Source organism: Saccopteryx leptura, chromosome 3 (assembly GCF_036850995.1).
Source record: "Saccopteryx leptura isolate mSacLep1 chromosome 3, mSacLep1_pri_phased_curated, whole genome shotgun sequence".
Taxonomy (NCBI): domain Eukaryota; kingdom Metazoa; phylum Chordata; class Mammalia; order Chiroptera; family Emballonuridae; genus Saccopteryx; species Saccopteryx leptura.
This window is the reverse complement of record NC_089505.1, coordinates 192619204-192638886: the sequence shown is the minus strand read 5'-3', so window position 1 is coordinate 192638886 and position 19683 is coordinate 192619204. Positions and strand designations below refer to the sequence as shown.

The 19683-nt window shown below is 39.3% G+C and overlaps 1 protein-coding gene across 2 annotated transcripts in view; it reads right to left on the bottom strand.

Annotated features, from left to right (window-relative positions):
• Positions 1-19683, bottom strand: part of JARID2 (jumonji and AT-rich interaction domain containing 2) — a 296798-nt gene that overhangs the window by 152352 nt on the left and 124763 nt on the right. The gene's annotated exons all lie outside the window — the stretch shown is intronic.

Genomic DNA, 19683 nt, shown 5'->3' with positions numbered 1-19683 from the left:
GACATCTCTTCACTGTGCTGAAGCAAGCAATCAAATGGCATTTGGGAAAACAACAAAAAAGGTAAAGCACTAAGAACTGCAAGTTCTACTTGTGCCACGTGGGTACTAGACATTGAGGTGATCACTCAGTAAGGTATGTAAGTGTTTAATCATCATGTTCTACACCTGAAACTGATACAATACCGCATGTCAACTACAACTGGAAAATACATTAACTTAAAATTTTTTAATTAAAAACAAAAAAAGATATGCTAGTTCTTAGAACCATTCCTCATGTGATGCAGTCTTTCTAACCTTTATCCTGATTACCCAGCTTGGGCCAACTTCCCTCTAAAACATAACACCCAGAATTAAACACACATTCAACATGTGAATATCATTCCAAAATAGGAGTAATATATGCAATAAGATCATTTCTCCTTTTATTTGCAAACCTAAAAGTTAGAATAAATTTTAGCAACCACATTACACTGTAGGTTCTCATTAAACTTTGAGTTAACTATATCCTCCACAGTGATTTTATTTATTTCTTAGGGTACAGGGGTAAATATTTTCATTAAAATGCAACAAAACTTAAAGGCAGGTCCCGGTCCAAAGACAATCACAAGGACAATAACAGCTCCCAATTGTGTAATTCTTTTCCTGTGGTGCTTTCCTCACTGCTCAGGAAATCGTGTGCATGATAATATAAAGCAAGTTATATTCCTTAACCAGGCTTATTTTACAAGACAGAGAAGAAGGCGCAGGATCAGATGGATGCAAGTCACCATGTCTCCTACTCACACATGCTCATGGAGAAGAGATGGGATTCAAGGGCATAATCGCAAGATTGTATTCAATGTATTTGAGTTCTCACCTACCCCAACCTCCAAAAATTTTGTAAATTCAAATTAGTGTTAAATAAAGCCTGAAATTAGCCATTCTAACATAAATAAATTTGCTGACCATTCAAAATGTCTCTCCATAATCTTCACTTTAAAACACTGATTATTGATTTGATACACTGTCACTGTACCAAGAGACTTTCTAATTTACTATCTCAAGACTGATCAGCTCACTTGCACAGGAAAACTGTACTCTCTACTTAGACATAGGCCCAAGCAGAGCCTTCGTGGCTGCTGCCCTCCAATGGTGCCAGCTCTTCAGCAAGATGGACCTTTAAAACTTTTCAGACTGACCTGTGGTGGCGCAGTGGATAAAGCGTCAACCTGGAAACACTGAGGTTGCCAGTTCAAAACCCTGGCTTGCCTGGTCAAGGCACATATGGGAGTTGATGCTTCCTGCTCCTCTCCCTTCTCTCTCTCTCTCTCTCTCTCTCTCTCTCTCTCTCTCTCTCCCTCCCACCCCCTCTCCTCTCTGAAATGAATAAATAAAAAAATTAAAAAAAAAAAAACTTTTCAGAGCACTCAAATGCAAGAAGAAAACAGGGACACCAAAACCAGTCAAGCTTGCAAAACAGGTGCAGGAAGAGGACAATGTCCTTAAGAGTCCTAAGCAGAGCACATAAAAGGTGGAATGATTCTAGCCATAGCAAACATCTGATGAGTGCTCACTACATGCTAGGCACTCAGGGATCAGCACTATCATGCTGCAAGGAATGCTCCCCGTTCTCAGCTCAGATCTGAGCACAAGGCCCAGGCCACTGCCTTCTCCCTTTTGTTAAAAGTGGGTGGGTGTAGGGCAGCTGTGTTAGGTTTGGTCACTGGTTTACTAGCTGCAAGCCCTTTGCCTGATCATTGCCGGAGCACAGGCAGCGTCACATGTGTATGGCCAATATAAGGCCATGGCTATGGGGGCTTGCGCTCAGGAGGATTGCAGATTGCCTGGCCGCCACTGTGAGGGGCCATTTTGTTGTTTGTTTGCCTGAGAGGCAAAAAGTTTCCCGCCTGTGTCTCGTCCACCGTTGTGAGACTTCACTAAACGGAATGGCCCAACCCTTTCCAGCTCCGCAGTTTTTCTACCGTCTGCCCGTATCCAACGTGAACCTGCCTGCCTGGCATCGGCCACTGGAATTACAAAGTGAAATGTTCAATTCCAATGCTCACTCCCTATCCTAAATCAGATTAGCACTAAATGCCACACCCTGGGAGAAAGGCTGTAGTCTGACTGACAGCTGCACAGAGCTGACCAATAAGACAACAAAATTTGAAAGTCTGGGCCCACAAGCAAGGTAAAAAAATGATGGACCCTTTCCTCTTTCCAGGGAAAACGACTGGAAACCTCTGCATAATGTCTTTTATTTTCAAAGCAAGCTCACATATACCTATTGTTAAATCACCTTACTTAAAATAATTTGTTGCTGCCTGAAATGCCAGTCACTTCCATCAACGGTTTGAGGAGAGAACAAGAAAAGTATTTAAAAATAAGGTATTGGGGATGTGGATTCTTGGCAAGGATTCCATGTAAACAAGGATTTAAGGAGCCAAATAATAAATAAGGGGGAGAGAGAGGATAATGAAGAAAAATGTGAGAGGTACAACTTAGACTTAGGCTAAAACTATTGCTTCTTCCCTTTTAACAAAATATTTTCTCCATTATCAAGTTCTCAAGTCAACTTAATGCTAATCCATTTTTCTGTATTCCATAAACTGGTTCACCTGTCAATACTCAAACATCAGAGAAGTTGGGGGAATACTCACACCTCGAAATAAGATACATGGCGGCCAAGAAACCACTGATTTATGTACTTGTGAGTGATATTTCTTTGCCTTGATTCTAAATTAAAAGCACTTCAAGCAGCAAATTTCCTCAGACAGACAGGCTTCCTGGGATAAACGGTCCAAAAATGCTTATACAAGGAGAGTTTTACTTCTTCCAAACTCCCACTAAATAATGTGTACTTATCTTTGATTACTGCCTATTTAAAAAAAAAAATTGGCTACAGCCGAAATTGGATTAAGAACTTCTGCTGAAAACGATTTATTGCATAACACAACTCTGACAGCCTGAATCTCCGGCCACCAACTGAGCCTTTATAAAAATTTGCTGGGCAGCTGCCAAGTCAGCTCTTTTGCATCTAAGCATGTCAGACGTCGCCGTTGTCAAGGCAGCAGCAGCATGGGCTGCAACATCCACACGTTTAGCTCATGGTTAAATGGTGCAGTCCAGGAGCAGCAGTGAGGGCCACGCACCAGTGTCCAACCCTTCTGCAGCTCACAGTCTGGATGTGTTGTTTCAGCATAATCAAAAAAGACCAAGAGCTACATCAGGATGATCTCCAAGAATCCAGCAGAAATCTGGATTGACCATCTACCTTCAGTGGAGGAATGAGGAGGGAAGAAAAAACTAAAAAAATAATCAGAATGAGGGACAATTAGTATCAGCAATGCAACATGTGACTATTCAACAACTTTATTTGGGAATATATTAACAAGTAAGTTCCCAAAGGAATTCTAACTAATTTGGATCTTTTAATCCTTTTTATGTTAATCAGAATACACCCCCAAAAGGTATATTCTAAGATGCACCAAACAAAAGAGTAGTCACTAGCCACATGTGGCTATTTACAATGAACTTAAATCAATAACACAGCTGCAGAATGTTCCCATCATCCCATAAGACTCTACTAGACATCACTGTCCTAGAGTATATATTTGCATTGAATAGTTTCAATTGAATGTGTGTTACTTGCTAATGCATTTAATTAAGTCTCTAAGATTCTTCAAAATATGTACTACCTTAGCAACAAAGTTCTGGTATAGCTGAATACCTTGCACAAGAAATTCAGAGTCTAAAGCAGGTAAAAACTTCACCCACACAACTCTCAGGAAGTGGGCCCAGTCCTTGGCTACATCTATCTGGTCCTGCAGTTTTGCAGGCAATGTGTATGAAATTCTGAGGATGAAGCCTAAGGTTCTTCACTCTACAAGTAAGCCCTTAAGACCCACAATGCTTTAGTATACCTTCAAAACACTTTCTAAGGAATCCCCTACAAAATAAATTCTCTGGGATTACGACCAGACAAAAGCCAGCCCTCCACCAACCAGCCTAGCAGGATAACCCAAACCACTGAGATTGATTGCTGCCCTGCCTCCTGTCAGGGCCACTCAAGGTCATAGGCCCTAAGCCATGGCAGAGATTTGGGCTATTCTTGCACTTCTGCTTCTTTCCCCAGGCCCCAGCACACTGCTGGGTGACTTTATGAGCTCAATCAACAGCTAACTGTCTCGCTGGTTTTTGTGATTCAGCACTAACCCCCAACCAGGAAATAAGCACAAATGTGTATACATTCCCAAGGAACTGGCTATATGGTCATGCTACACTGTAAACCATTAGGTTTAAGTTGGGCCATTTTATGAAATTTTTCATTTTAAAGTATACAAATAAACCTGTCCTTGAATTTAACATTAAGTTGACATTGTGCCACTTTGTACCTTACTGCCTCTTCCCATACCCTCCAGCCTTTCCCAGAGTTAAGGACCACCCTGGGATTGGCTGGCAACCTGTGATTACAGGTTTGGATCTCCAGAAACAATTTTAATGCCTTTTTGCCCTCCAAAAAGCACTTTCTGTTAATGACAAGAGTAGGTCATTGTGTAGCATGCTACATACTACTTGTTTCTTATACAAACTCTCTATGTTTTACAATTCTAAAGTATGATCACACAAACATTACTAAATGATGAGCCTTAGATGCTGAGACAGAACCTCCTAGCATCTTGACTAATCCATGTGATCCAAGATTACTTGCCACGTGACTCATTCAACATTTTCCCCAATACAGAAAGATGAACCAAGCAGAGTAAGCATTCAAAACCATTTTATATGAGCAAATCCTCATAAATAGGTGGGAAATGTAAAAAAACAATGGCCTCGAGGTAACACAGTCCTGGATCATAGTTCCAGCATTCTGTTTCTTCAAGTACAAGACAAGTACCCGGGAGGAGGGGCTGACCATCTGCACACTCCTGAGAAGCAACTACGGGGTTTGATATACCAACACGAGGGTCTCACTGCCAGTTCTTCCCAGGTGATGTGGGTCCGGGACCACACTGAGAATGAGAACCATAGGTGCACACCAGCCTTGCAATGGACATGACTCCCACCTTGTCTTTCTGTGACATTCTCACTGCTACGAAAAACATTATAATTGCCGAATCTAACATGGACTTTTTATCAGCAGACTGACTCTACCCTGGTTTTCCCGTTTCCTCTACCCTGCCACCTTCTTCCCTTCTCAATCTGTAATTATGATCTAAATACCCATGACTACTAACTCATTTTCTTGACAATCTCCTACTTCCCGTCCCCCACCTCCTCATGTGACTCTATCTCAATTAACCCTACTGCCACCGTCCTGGCACCCATGGTTTGGAATGCTGAACAGGACTGGCACCTCCTTTCTCATTGTTCACACGCACTCACTAAATTAGGTAATGCTGTCTCTCTGTCCAGTCCGTGGAGACAGATAAAACAAGGCTCAGATCTCCTGTCTTACAGAAACCTTCCAAAACGGCAATCACCAACCAATTCCTATTCTAAACATCCTGTCCACGTTGTTTCTCTAAAAACACAGCCACATTGCGATGCGTTACTTCCTAAAACCATGGATCTATGCACTCCTTCCCCTACTCAAACACCTTCCACGGTTCCCAATGGCTACTACGTGGCCCTACAAAAACTCTTTTATAAATCAACCCAATTTACCCTGTGGGCTTTAATTCCTCCCACATCACCCAGTACCCATCACTGACAAGGCATGAGCACCTCAACTAGAGGCAACGGCTCTCACCTTTGTAACTCACCTCAAAACAAACACCAAGAACCTGACCTGAGACGGCGAAGTGGATAGAGAGTCAACCTGGAACACTGAGATCGCTGGTTCAAAACCCTGGGCTTGCCTGGCCAATGCATACATGGGAGTTGATGCTTCCTGCTCCTCCCCTCCCATTCTCTCTCTCCTCTCTCTTCTCTAAAATGAATAATTTTTTTAATGTTTAAAAATAAAATATCAAGCAATAGGACTACTGTTGTTCATTAACTTAATAGTGATCATGGCCTCAATAATAATCCAATAGTAAGTAAAGGACACAGTTTCTCAATAGACATGAATAGAAGTCTATTTCTCAATTCTCTTTGTCCTATCATTCGGTACCAAGAAATACATAAACAGTCAATTAGGCTCAATTTATCAGTTATGTCTGCTTCAGTATTGACCCACAGCCCTTGGTTTTAAAGCATCTTTTTTTTTTTTTTAATTTATTTATTTTTAGAGAGGAGAGAGAGAGACAGAGAGAGGAGAGGCCGAGAGAGAGAAGGGGGAAGAGCTGGAAGCATCAACTCCCATATGTGCCTTGACCAGGCAAGCCCAGGGTTTCGAACCGGCGACCTCAGCATTTCCAGGTCGGCGCTTTATCCACTGCGCCACCACAGGTCAGGCAGCCCTTGGTTTTAAATTGCACAGAATGCACGGTTCTGCGTGACCAGGGAAGTTAGTACAAGATATCAATTTTACTCAAACTAATTTTCCCTACAAGTTAATTGCTAGTCCAAGGACAAGATTTAACTATGTTACTATTTCCAAATGGTTTGCAAAGATCACAAACTGCCACCTAAACAAAACTGGAAACCTTCCTTGGTTCCTGCATCCAAGCCAGTTATATTATTTCCTCTTTCGTTCAGGGTGAGATTTCCTACAGCTATTTAGCTCTAGAAAGCCTGATGCACCAGTTGTGGGTTGAATGGAATAATTCATGCTTACGTATAGACTAAGTAAGCTCCCACCAAACTGCAAACTGACCCCCCAAAAAGGTGATGTGGCATATGTTCAATCTCATTTTAAAGCAAAGCTGTTAGAGAAAGAAATAGGACTATCTAGAAACAAAGTTATGGTCTTCCGATGTTGACAGTTCACAATGGTAGCAGAATCAAATGTGTGTTAGAAGACAGTGGAGAGAAGCAGAAGCTAATCACTTGCACTGCTGGCAGTGTGTGTGAAGAAACATAGCAGAAGCAGACAGATGAGTTTCACTCTAAATAGGAAACCACGGGAGAGTTCTGAGCACAGAAGCAACAGATTTTGATTGACATTTTAAACTCTTTGAATAGTACAGAGGTTCATGTACGTTCTCGTGCCTCCTGACCATCCAGAGTACAATCGTTCATTTATAAGGCAACGTTAAAAAAAGGCAAATGTATGTTCTTCTTGTTTCCATAAATTGGTTATCAAACATGATTTTAAGTTTATAAAACTGTAACTGGAACTAATTTCATTTTTTTGAAGAAAAAAAAAAACTCACTCCCAGGGGTCAGCGAGCATGAAAAAACACTCACTACTCAAAGGGTTTTAAAAAGCTGCTATGTGAAGAATAAACCAGAGTGGGTGTGAAATACAGAAGTAGAGAACCCTGTGGCAAGTGTCTACTCCAGAGGTGAGGACCAGATAGGTAACAAGAGGCTATGACAACTGATTATATTCTAGAAGCTTTCAGAAGGTTGAGCCAACTGAGTGCCAACTTACTGCAGGGCAGAAAAACAATCTTCCTATTCATTTACAAGTTAGGACTGGAGCCTGAACAGATGTGGTGCAGTGGATATTGATTGTCAACCTGGGACACTCAGGTGCCCTGTTCATAACCCCAAGATTGCTGGCTGGAGCGCAGGCTCTCACAGACATGATCCCAGGGTCACTGGCTCAGCTTGAGCCCCTGGGTCAATGCATGTATGAGAAGCAATCAATGAACAACTAAAGGGACACAACCACAAGTTGATGCCTCTCATCTCTCTCCCTCTTGAAAAATAAATAAATAAAAAGTTAGTACTAAAGTCAGGAACGGCAGGCTGACCTGGAAGAGTCAGTTTATAATTAAGGCTCTCAAAGTCCTAGGAAAAAATGATGCTTTAAAATAAAGAGTGAATGAAGGCTGAGGACTGAATATGGAAAAAATAAAAGGAATGTGTCACTTAGTCAAGAGTCAGTTTATAAAAATCTACATTTGACACTGCAGACACAACTGACAAGTGAGGGAGTGCCAGTAATATAGCAACAGAGGCCGTAGCAACCCACTGCTCCACACAGCCCAGGCCGCAGACCATCAGTTGCTGCTGGTAAGACATTCTCTTTGGCCAGTTGAGGTCATAAATCAGTAACTCATTTTCTGTCTCTATCTCTCACACACCACAGACACCTCTTTCTTATATGTGGGCTTCACGTCTACATAAGAAAAATTACTGATATCCACTCATAGAGAGAGGAGGGCAACTGAGCAGACACTGGTCTTAGGCCCACTCTCACAGGTCATCAAAATATGCTCACAAGACACCTTTTCGGCAACACCGTAGCTATGCAGACAAGCTTCCATGGGGTCACAGATCGGAAAGACGTGTATAGGCAAGACAGACGACAACCTGTTTTACCTCCAGAAGGATCCAGAGCTAGGTACTAGGTTGGTCCAGACAGAAAAGCCATCAGACTCAGAGGGCAGAGCAGTACAAAGTCCAAACGAGTAGACCCTAACACTTGGAGAAAGAATACAGAAAAGAATTCCCAGCAAGTAATCGGAACCCAGTAAGTTCCTTTTACCCACCTATGTATGAGTCACACCCACTGTGGTTTCTCCTTCAGCAACCCCCAACCTCCTGAAGTAAAGATTCTCTCTTCTTACAACACTCTTCCCTAGGATGACCAGACACCCATATTCCTATATTCCTAACAAGTCCTTCTCACCTCCATTGTCCGGGATTCGAATCCAAGTCTTAGTAGCACTATAAACACTTCTCTAGAATGCTAGTTGTCAAGCCTTGCTGCCCTGGAAATCCCCTGGGGAGCTTTATCAAGTACAGCCCTCATCACCATTCTAGCTGACCTGGTCAGGGATGTGGCCTGTGTCCTGAGATTTTAACAAATCTCAGAACCAACACTGCAGAATGAGTCCTAACCTCGCATCTAATGACACTCCCACCACCCTCGAGAGAACCAGTCTCACTGCATTACAATTATATTCTGACTACTCCCTAACCTCAAGTCTGGTACACATGCGGAGCTTATTATTAAGTAACTGTTGAGGGAGTGTATCTTTAAAAAAAAATTAAACTCCTGTAACTAAGGAAACCAGCTAAGTATTTAAATAGAGCATGCTGACTGTTTTTATTTTAAAAGTCTTTTATTTTATTTTAAAAGTAGCACACTACTTTTTATTTTCTTGACAGTAATTCTCTACAGTGGATAATTCAATATTCTCTAAAATTGAGAAAAACAAAGTTTTAGCTGATACTAAAGTTTCCTTTCCCTGAAACATAAAACAAGCGCCTACTGGCTTCAAGGAATTGAATCAAACTGCTTATAAACTACCCAAAGCTTCCAAACCTCAAACCAAAAGATGCAAAGCCTCACGTCTATGGATCAGAGGTAAGTTCTGACTTGTCAATAATAAATACAAAAAGAATGTCTCAGTACAAGTATGGGAAACAAGGATATGATTGTTCACTGGTTTAATTACATCAGGAGGGAAAGACAGATCATGTTTAACTGGATGGCCCATCATTGTAAACTAAGACAGAAAAAAGAACCCTTTACATGTTCGTTGAGTTCTTCTCATCTATCCCAAACTCAAGCTACTGCAGACTAACCCAGCCCCCAAGCTACCCAAAGGCCAAAGCTGAAGCTTCCCCTTCCTCTCCCTGTCCTGTCAGAGAAGGACTGTCAGGCTCTCTGCTCCCAGGGCTCCTGCATACTTTACATAGAAATCCATTTCTGTTTCCCAGTAAGTGAAGCTCTGTTAATACTAAAGACACTGAGCTCCCCGCCTCCTCCTTTAGGTTCCCATGTTTCCTGGTTATAAAGGCAGCTCACAGAAAGACCTCCTCCACACCAGAGAACACAGATGTACCCAACGGTTTTATCCTTAAAGTTAATAAAGAAATGCTTATTTTTAAGAAAGAAATGGGGGTTGGAGGGGGGGGGGGTATTTCTATACAAAACAAAACATTTTTAATAGCCAATTGCGGTGTGACAAACTTTTCAGAGCCTTTTACAAAAGCCTTGATCTCAAAGAAAACACTATGCATTTTTTTAGCACACGTGCCCACACAATGAAACACACAGCAGGCACTCCCCAAGAAGCCAGATAAAATGCTCTCTAGTAATTACCATAAATAGAGAAGGAGATGGGTTTCCTGATTCAGAGTACAGAGCAGGAGAAAAACCACCAGCAACAGAAACATCATAAACAGAATCACACAGCCAACAAAGCACTGAGAGGAGAGTGGGACTCCTGGCTCCATGAGACGGAAAGACGCACTCCCAGAGACTCTTACAGAGATGGGCCACCGCGAGCCTGGAGGGTGGAGTGCACTGGCCAACTCCTTAGATACAGAAACAGAACCTGACCAGAGAACACCTTCTGCAGTGCAGATATTAAAGGTTACTGAAAAATCCAACAAACTAGAGCTTACTATTTGAGACAATTCATTTCTCATTGCTCTGAGCATATATTATTTCCTCTAATTTTGGTCAAAATTTCCCAATCAATTCCAGTTTCTTGGAATTTTTAAAAATCAATATACAATTACTTCGAGTCTCCCTTAAAAAGCACTTGAGAGCCTCCAACAACCTCTCAAATAAACATAATAAGCAGTTGTCCATCAACTCAACCACATTGCCCCATTGATTATGATGTTATCAGTTTCAAATTACGATTCAAGCTCACTAACATGTACTGTTTTAATCACATCCATAATGAATCTGTGATTAAAGGCAAGAAGCATAGAAAACATTAAATAATGAATGAACAGCATAAAAATATGCCTGCACATTTGCCTCATAATCCTCACCAGTTTGTAAACTACACTCATCTGACCAAGACTTATTCTACTATAAAAAAGTGATATAGCGATAACTGCAAAACCCAGCATTATGAGGCCTCCTTATCTGTCAGTTCCGCAACCTTAATTCAAACAATCTCAACAGAAAATACTCAAAAAAAAAGAATGCTGCATTTCTGTTGATGTATATGTATTGTGAGGTTAGGCCAAAGATGGCTATGTCTGTGCTGAACATGTAAAAAATTTTATTTTCTCATTATTCCCTAAACAATACAGCATAAAAGCTATCCACATAGCATTGACTTGCATTAGATATTAAGAGTAATCTAGAGATGATTTAAAGTGTACAGGAGAATGTGTGTACATTATATGCAAACACTACACAATTTACATCGAGGACTTGAGCGCTGCCCATTTTGGTATTGGGGAGAAGGGTGTCATCCTGGAATAAATACCCCAAAGATACCAATGTACCTATGGTTGCAATTATTGAGCTCATTATATTATGGAAAGGCTTCTAAGAGATTTAAACACAACAATTCATTGATGATGAAAACAACAGCTTGCCCAAGGCGAGGAGGTGAGAGGAGGTGAGAGGAGGTGAGAGGAGGTGAGAGGAAGTGGCAGGTGTCCGGCTCCAGCACTCACTGTCTTAAGACATTCAAAGGCCTCTCTTCAGTGATGACCTTTCACTCTGCACTTAGCAAAAAGGCTTGGAACAAACAGCCATCTGAAGCCTGCCTTCCTTTCCTTTCTTAACCTTTAGAAAGAAAACTATGAAAACCATATACTTTTAAATAATCTAGTGAATTTTCGATTGTGTGAATTTTACCTCAACAACAAAGTAACTTATAATATGGTGGCCAATTTGCTGAACTCAAAAAAATTCTACTTAAAGTTACTTTGAGACACTGAGCAAAAATAAAGAAGTGATTTGTATATTATTCCCATGTGAAAGTTCAAGAAATAATATATACTACAGGGAACAGGCTTTGAGATTTAGAAGAGAAAGAAAAGGCTGTAAATCATCCAATGGCATGAAAAACAAGACCATAATCACTTGTTACTAAATAAAAATTTAACAACTTCTGAATACAAAATACATCATGAATATTGTGGCCTAACTGAACCAAAGTATGAGCTTGCTTATTTTGATTTTATCATGTAATTTCTAACAATGTATAATCATTAAAATTAAAAAGCAATGATATGTAGGAGACAACTCCTTCACAATTCGTACCACTACTTTTTGAGAATCATCAATTTCCTATTCACAAAGGACAGGATGAGATTATGTGGTTTGTTCTGCTCCAAACCCAGAGTTTTGCCTGACTGACAGTAGTGATCAAATATACAGAAAAGGACAAGAGTGAAGATTCCTGTCAATCACTGATAAATGGTCTCAACGATCATTCTTCACTTTCAGTCCTCCTTTCTTTGCATCCTTACTAGGATCTACGATGGTTGCAACCCATACACTAAATAATTTGCATTTGTTTCCGCCCTGTCATTCTCTTCTTCTGGAAATTCCTCTATCTCAGCTCATTTCTCAATTAAATGTCACCTTCTCAATGAAAAACCTTCTCTGACCGTATCTCTGGATCTAAATAACTACTTTAACTTTCTTCACAGCATTTTTCACACATAAAGCTCACATTTGTTAGAGATTGTATTATATGGTTTCCATACTAAATTACTTTAAAAAAATAGCTCAAAGTTAGTAGAAGGAAAGAAAGATCAGAGAAGAAATAAATGAAAATAGACTAAAAAAGTGAAACTAAAAAGGTAAAACTTAGAAGTGGTTCTTTGAAAAAGATAAGCAAAATGAACAAACCTTTAGCTAGACTCAGCAAGAAAAAGAGAGGACTCAAATATAATCAGAAATAAAGATGTCACAACTGATACCACCAAAGAAATAGAAAATCACATAAGAACACTATGAACAATTATCCAACAATAAATTGGACAACCTAAAATAGATAAATTAATAGAAGCACAGAAGCTACCCAGAATGAATCATGATAAAACAGAAAATCTAAATCAATTAATTACTAGAAGGAGATTCATTCAGTAATGAAAAACCTCCCGATAAACAAAAGTCTAGCACAACCAGATGGCTTTACTGGTGAATTTAACCAAATATTTAAATTATTCCAAAAAAATAAAGAGGGAGGAACTCTCCCAAACTCATTTTACAAGGCCAGCAATACCTAATATCAAAACCACACGATACCACAAGAAAATTACAAATCAGCATCCCTGAAGAACATAAATGCACAGACCAAATTCAACAACACGTTAAAAGAATGTTATACCATAATCAAATGCTATTTATTTCAAGGTTGAAAGAGTGGTTCAACATCCACAAATCAGTCAATGTGATACAACATATTAACAAAATAAAGAATAAAATCTTATAACAATCACAAAGAGGCAGAAAAAGCACTTGACAAAATTCAACATTCACTTAAAATGTAAGTTCTCAACAAAGCATGTATAGAGGAAATGGACTTCAACATAATAAAGACCGTGTATGACAAACCCATAGCTTATACCAGGGGTCTCAAACTCGCGGCCCGCTGAACAATTTTGTGCAGCCCGCAGACTAATCCCCTAGGCTTACTTAATTTTATCCAAAATATTTTGAACTTCGTGGATTAGTCTGCGGGCCGCACAAAATTGTTCGGTGGGCCACGAGTTTGAGACCCCTGGCTTATACCATACTAAATGGTGAAAAGCTAGAAGCTTTACCTCTAAGATTTAAGGCAAGGATGCCTATTCACTTTTATTCAACATAGTATTGAAAGTACTAGCCAGAGCAATTAGGCAAAAAAAAAAGAAATAAAAAGCATCCAAATTGGAAAGAAAAGAAAAACTGTGACTATATGCAGGTGACACAGTAGTATATGTATACAATACCTTAAAGACTACATCAAAAACCTATTAAAACTAATACACAAATTCAGTAAAGTTGCAGGATGCAATATCAATACAGAAAAATCTCTTGCAGTGCTAGACATTACTAACAAACTGTCAGGAAGGAAAAAAGAAAATACCATTTACAACCACATCAAAAAAGTATAAAATGTCTAGAAATAAATTTAACCAAGGAAGTGAAAGACCTACACATTGAAAACTAAAAGACATTAAAGAAATTAAAGAAGACTCAAATAAACAAAGATATTTCATGCTCATGATTTGGAAAAAATGTTTAAATGTCCATAATGCCCAAAGCAATCTATAAGTTCAATGCTATTCCTATCAAAATTCCAATAACATTTTTCACAGAAATAAACAATCCTGAAACCCATATACAACCACAAAAGACTCTGAATAGCCAAAGCAGTCTGGAGAAAGAGCAAAACTGAAGGCATCACATGCCTTGACTTCAAACAACAATCCAAAGCTATAGTGATTAGAACAGTATAGTACTGACATAAAAACAAGTAAATACATCAAAGGAATAGAAAAAAGAGCCCAGAAAAAACCCACATATAGGTGATCAATTAATTTACAACAAAGAAGCCAAGAATATTTAAGAAAGAAAGAACAGTGCCTTCAATAAATGTGGGAAAACTGAACAGCCACATACAAAAGAATGAAACTAAAACACTATCTTACACCTTACAGCAGCTCAAAATGAATTACGAAAACAAAAGCTACTGGTAAGCTCCCGGACATAGATAGGTCTTGGTGACAATTATTTGAATCACCAAAAGCAAAAATTAAAAGTGGGAGTACATCAAACTAAAATGCTTCTGGAAATCAACAAAATGAAAAGTCAACCTACTGAATGAGACAACATATTTGCAAATCATATATCTGTTAAGGGGCATATATCTAAAATATAAAAAGAACTCATACAATTCAAAAGCAAAAAAAAAAATCCAACTTAAAAAATAAACAGAATAGCTGAGTAGACATTTTTCCAAAGACATACAGATGACTAACAAGCACATGAAAACATGCTTAATGCTCAACATCATTTATCATCAGAAAATGTAAATCCAAACCACAAGGAAATATTACTTCATACCTGTTAGAATGGCTTTTATTACAAAAACCAGAAATAACAAGTGTTGGCAAAGATACAGAGAAAAGGGAACACTTGTGCACTATTGATATGAATGTAAATTGGTGCAGACACTATGGAAAACATTATGAAGATTTTCTCAAAATATTAAAAATAGAACTACCATCTGTCCCACTTGTGAGTATTTCTCTTAAGAAAATGGAAACACTAGCTTGACCAATGGTGGCACAATGTATAGAGCATTAACGTGGTACGCTGAGGTCCTAGGTTCAAAACCACGAGGTCACCGGTTTGAGTGCAGGTTCACCAGTTTGAGCACAAGGTCGCTGGCTTGAGCAAGGGGTCACTGGCTCAGCTGGAGCCCCCCAGTCAAGGCATGTATGAGAAGCAATCAATAAACTACTAAAAATTACCACAACTAGGAGTTGATGCTTCTCATCACTCTCCCTTCCCATCTGTATGTCTCTCTCTCTCTCTCAAAAATAAAAAAATTTAAAAAAAGAAAAACAATGAAAACACTAACTTGAAAAGATACCTGCATCCTCATATTCACTACAGCATTATTTAAAATAGCCAAGATATGGAAACAACCTAGTATCCATCTATGGATGAATGGACAAAATAATCGTAGTAGTAGTAGTAGTGTGTGTGTGTGTGTGTGTGTACACACAAAAATAAACAAATGCACACATACACATACAGTATTACTCATCCATAAAAAAGAATGAAATCTTCCGCTGCTCTAAAAAAAAAAAAATTAAATCTTGCCATTTGTGACAACATGGCTGGATCTCAAGGACATCTTTTCTAAGGGAAATTAGACAGAACATGACAAATATTATACGATCTCTCACAAGCAGAATCTTAAAAAATAATAATAATGGCCTGACCAGGCAGTGGTGCAGTGGATAGAGCATTGGACTGGGATGCAAAGGACCCAGGTTTGAAATCCCGAAGTCGCCGCCTTGAGCATTGGGTTGATGGCTTGAAGCCCAAGGTCGCTGGCTTGAGCAAGGGGTCACTCACTCTGCTGTAGCCCCCACCACCACCAGTCAAGGCACATGCGAGAAAGCAATCAGTGAACAACTATGGAGCCACAATGAAGAATTGATGCTCTCATCTCTCTCCTTCCTGTCTGTCCCTCCTCTCTATCACACACACACAAAAGAAGTTATATGTAGGGGGTGAACTGCATTTTTGTTTTGTTTTCAGTTTAAATTAATTGAACAATTGGTGACAAAAAATAAATGTTAACTTTCTTCACAGCATTTGTCACCCATAAAATTCCCATTTACTAGAGTATGTATCATATGGTTTCCTTACTTTATTACTGGCTGAATTCCACAAATAATGTGGCAAAAACTGTATATGTAACATTCAATATATTCCACACTTGGTTTTCTAGGGTGATACAGTTTGTTTTTCATCATAAAAAATAATAAGGGTCAAAGAAAGAGTTAACTCAGGTGGCTAACAAATTCAAGCTCAACTCTTAATCCCCCTATAAAATTCTATTGATTAAAATCATGAAGTCTGGAGCTACTACTACCTCTGTGATCTTAAGGAATTTACTTTACCTGTACATGCATATTTCCTTAACTGTAAACAAATGCCCATGGCATATATAACACCGTGTCTGACACATAAAGTTTTAATGAGTGTCAACAGCAGCAGCAGCATCACATACATGTACACACACACACACACCCTCATAATGAGGAACAAGAAACAAAGAAAACATTTAGCCTAGTTTCCTTTTGTGGCTGTTAACAATTACCACACACTAGTGTCTTAAAACACAAATTTATTTTCTTACAGTTCTGGAGGTCAGAAGTTCAAAATCAGTTTTGCTGGGCTAAAGTGGAGGTTGACAGGAGCTGGTTTTTCCTGGAAATTCTGAGGGGAAAATCCAATTCCTTGCCTTTTTCAGCTTCTGGTGGCTGCTCCTACAGGCACACCTCGTTTTATTGTCTTTCCCTTTTATTGTACTTCACAGGTGTTATAAATGGAAGGCAAGACCCTCCACCAACAGAGACTCCAACTCCCTTTGTGAAACTCACTTTAATGCAGTGGCCTGAAACCAAATCAGTAATATTTCTGAGATATACCTGCTTCCTTGACTTGTGGCCCCTTCAACTACCTTTAAAAAGCCACTGTTCCACCCTCTGTGTTCTGTTTCCCCATTTTTTTCTCTCTCTCTAATCAATCTACTTCTGTTTGATAAGAACACTTGTGAATACACTGGGCACACCTGGATAACCCAGCACCATCTCTCCACTGGAAGATCCTTAGCTTAATCATATGGAAATGCCATCTTAAAATGGACATAAGGATATAAAGGAAATGACGGAATTTTTTCCCATTTGTTGTTTTCTCATTGTGGATATACCCTCAATTCCCTGAGTCTCCCTATAATGAAGTAGGAACACCTGAGCAGGTCAAGAGTGGGTGGAACTCTTAGGCTGATGCAAAACTACCATCTCTGAAAGCTTATTATATGCTACCTAGAAACAGAAAAGTAACTGTTTTGATTGAAAAGATGTTTTCTCTGTACTGAAATCATTGATTGAGGTGGATGGCTGAAGGATTTTACTATTGCTCTGACTTTTCAATCAAAAGGAACACAAAACGACTATTAGGAACTGGATCATTTGATGTGGTAAGTTCTTCCCTTTAGGCCTGCAATGTATATTACTAGATTGTTTGTTAATTTACCTATACAAAGTGGCAGCAGTGTATTTTTTTTATATATTTTTTATTATTAATTTTAATGGGGTGACATTGATAAATCAGGGTACATATTTTCAGAGAAAACATCTCTAGGTTATTTTGACATTTGATTATGCAGCATTCCCATCAGCCAAAGTCCAATTGTCTTCTGTCACCTTCTAACTGGTTTTCTTTGTGCCCCTCCCCTCCCCCAATCCCCTCCCTCTTTCCTCACACCCCCCCCTGTAACCTCCCCACACTCTTGTCCATGTCTCTGAGTCTCATTTTTATGTCCCACCTATATATGGAATCATATAGTTCTTAGTTTTTTCTGATTTACTTATTTCCCTCAGTATAATGTTATCAAGGTCCATCAATGTTGTTATAAATGATCCAATGTCATCATTTCTTATGGCTGAGTAGTATTCCATAGTATATATGTACCAAAGCTTTTTAATCCACTCGTCCACTGACGGACACTTGGGCTGTTTCCAGATCTTTGCTATTGTGAACAATGCTGCCATAAACATGGGGGTCATTTCTTCTTTTCAAACAGGGCTATGGTGTTCTTGGGGTATATTCCTAAAAGTGGGATAGCTGGGTCAAAAGGCAGTTCGATTTTCAATTTCTTGAGGAATTTCCATACTGTTTTCCACAGTGGCTGCACCAGTCTGCATTCCCACCAGCAGTGCAGGAGGGTTCCCTTTTCTCCACATCCTCGCCAGCACTTATTCTGTGTTGTTTTATTGATGAGCGCCATTCTGACTGGTGTGAGGTGATATCTCATTGTGGTTTTAATTTGCATTTCTCTAATGATTAGTGATGTTGAGCATTTTTTCATATGCCTATTGGCCATCTGTATGTCCTCTTTGGAGAAGTGTCTATTCATCTCTTTCGCCCCTTTTTTGATTGGATTGTTTGTCTTCCTGGTATTGAGTTTTATAAGGTCTTTATAAATTTTGGTTATTAACCCCTTATCAGACATATTGTCAAATATGTTCTCCCATTGTGTAGTTTGTCTTTTTATTCTGTTCTTATTGTCTTTAGCTGTGCAAAAACTTTTTAGTTTGATATAGTCCCATTTGTTTATCCTGTCTTTTATTTCACTTGCCCGTGGAGATAAATCGGCAAATATATTGCTGCGAGAGATGTCAGAGAGCTTACTGCCTATGTTTTCTTCTAAGATACTTATAGCAGTGTATTTGAGGGAAGGCTTTTGTATTTTTTTATTTTATTATTCAAAAACAGTCCTTCCTGGATAATGATTTTTATCTTTTGCCAAATAAAAACAGAATTTTTTCAGTCTTCAAACTGCTCTTTTCTAAAGTAGCACTAAAGGAGAAATTTAAATGAGGAAAATATGAACCTTCAATATTTAAATTGAAATATTTAGATTTTATTAGAAGTGTAGAAATTGGCCCTGGCTGGTGGCTCAATGGATAGAGCATCAGCCTGGCATATGGATGTCCCGGGTTCAATTCCCAGTCAGGGCTCACAGAAGGCCATCTGGCTTCCCTCCTTCTTTCCCTTCTGCAGCCAGTGGCTTGATTGGTTCAAGTGCAGCTCTAGGCACTGAGGATAGCTCCACTGCAGCCTATCAGCCCAGGTGCTAAAAATCCCTCAGTATTGGGGCTTCAGCCCCAGAGAGGATTGCTGGGTGGATGCTGGTTGGGATGCATGTGGGATCTGTGTTTCTACCCCCCTTCCTCTCATCTAATTTCAATAAAGTTGGCTTTTACAAATGACCTCTGCTGTGCTGCACTATATTCATTTGCAAAACTTACTTTTCATATCCAATGAGTATTTACAGTGAATTTTGACTTACAATCATGTCTGAAAGTGAGAAAAATTAGGAGTTACATGCTACCTTTGAACTGCTATGCAAGCTGGAAGCATGCCATCCATTGTCTGTCCCCTACCTTATAGGTCTGCCAAGTAAACTACTTTAACAAAGATTCAGACAACTTCATGTTAATGAGGGCAAGGGAAAGGAACCCAAAGGTGACTCAGTTTCCTCTGGATCCCAGACATGGATCTCCCCCACCATTCACTGATCATGAATAGGCAGAAAGCCAGGTGTGTGCCTCCTCAGAGCTGCTTCTTTAAGAGTCTGTATCTGAGCAGAAAAACAATTTTTTAAAAACTGCAATGACAATGCATGTGTCACTAGGAAAAAGAGA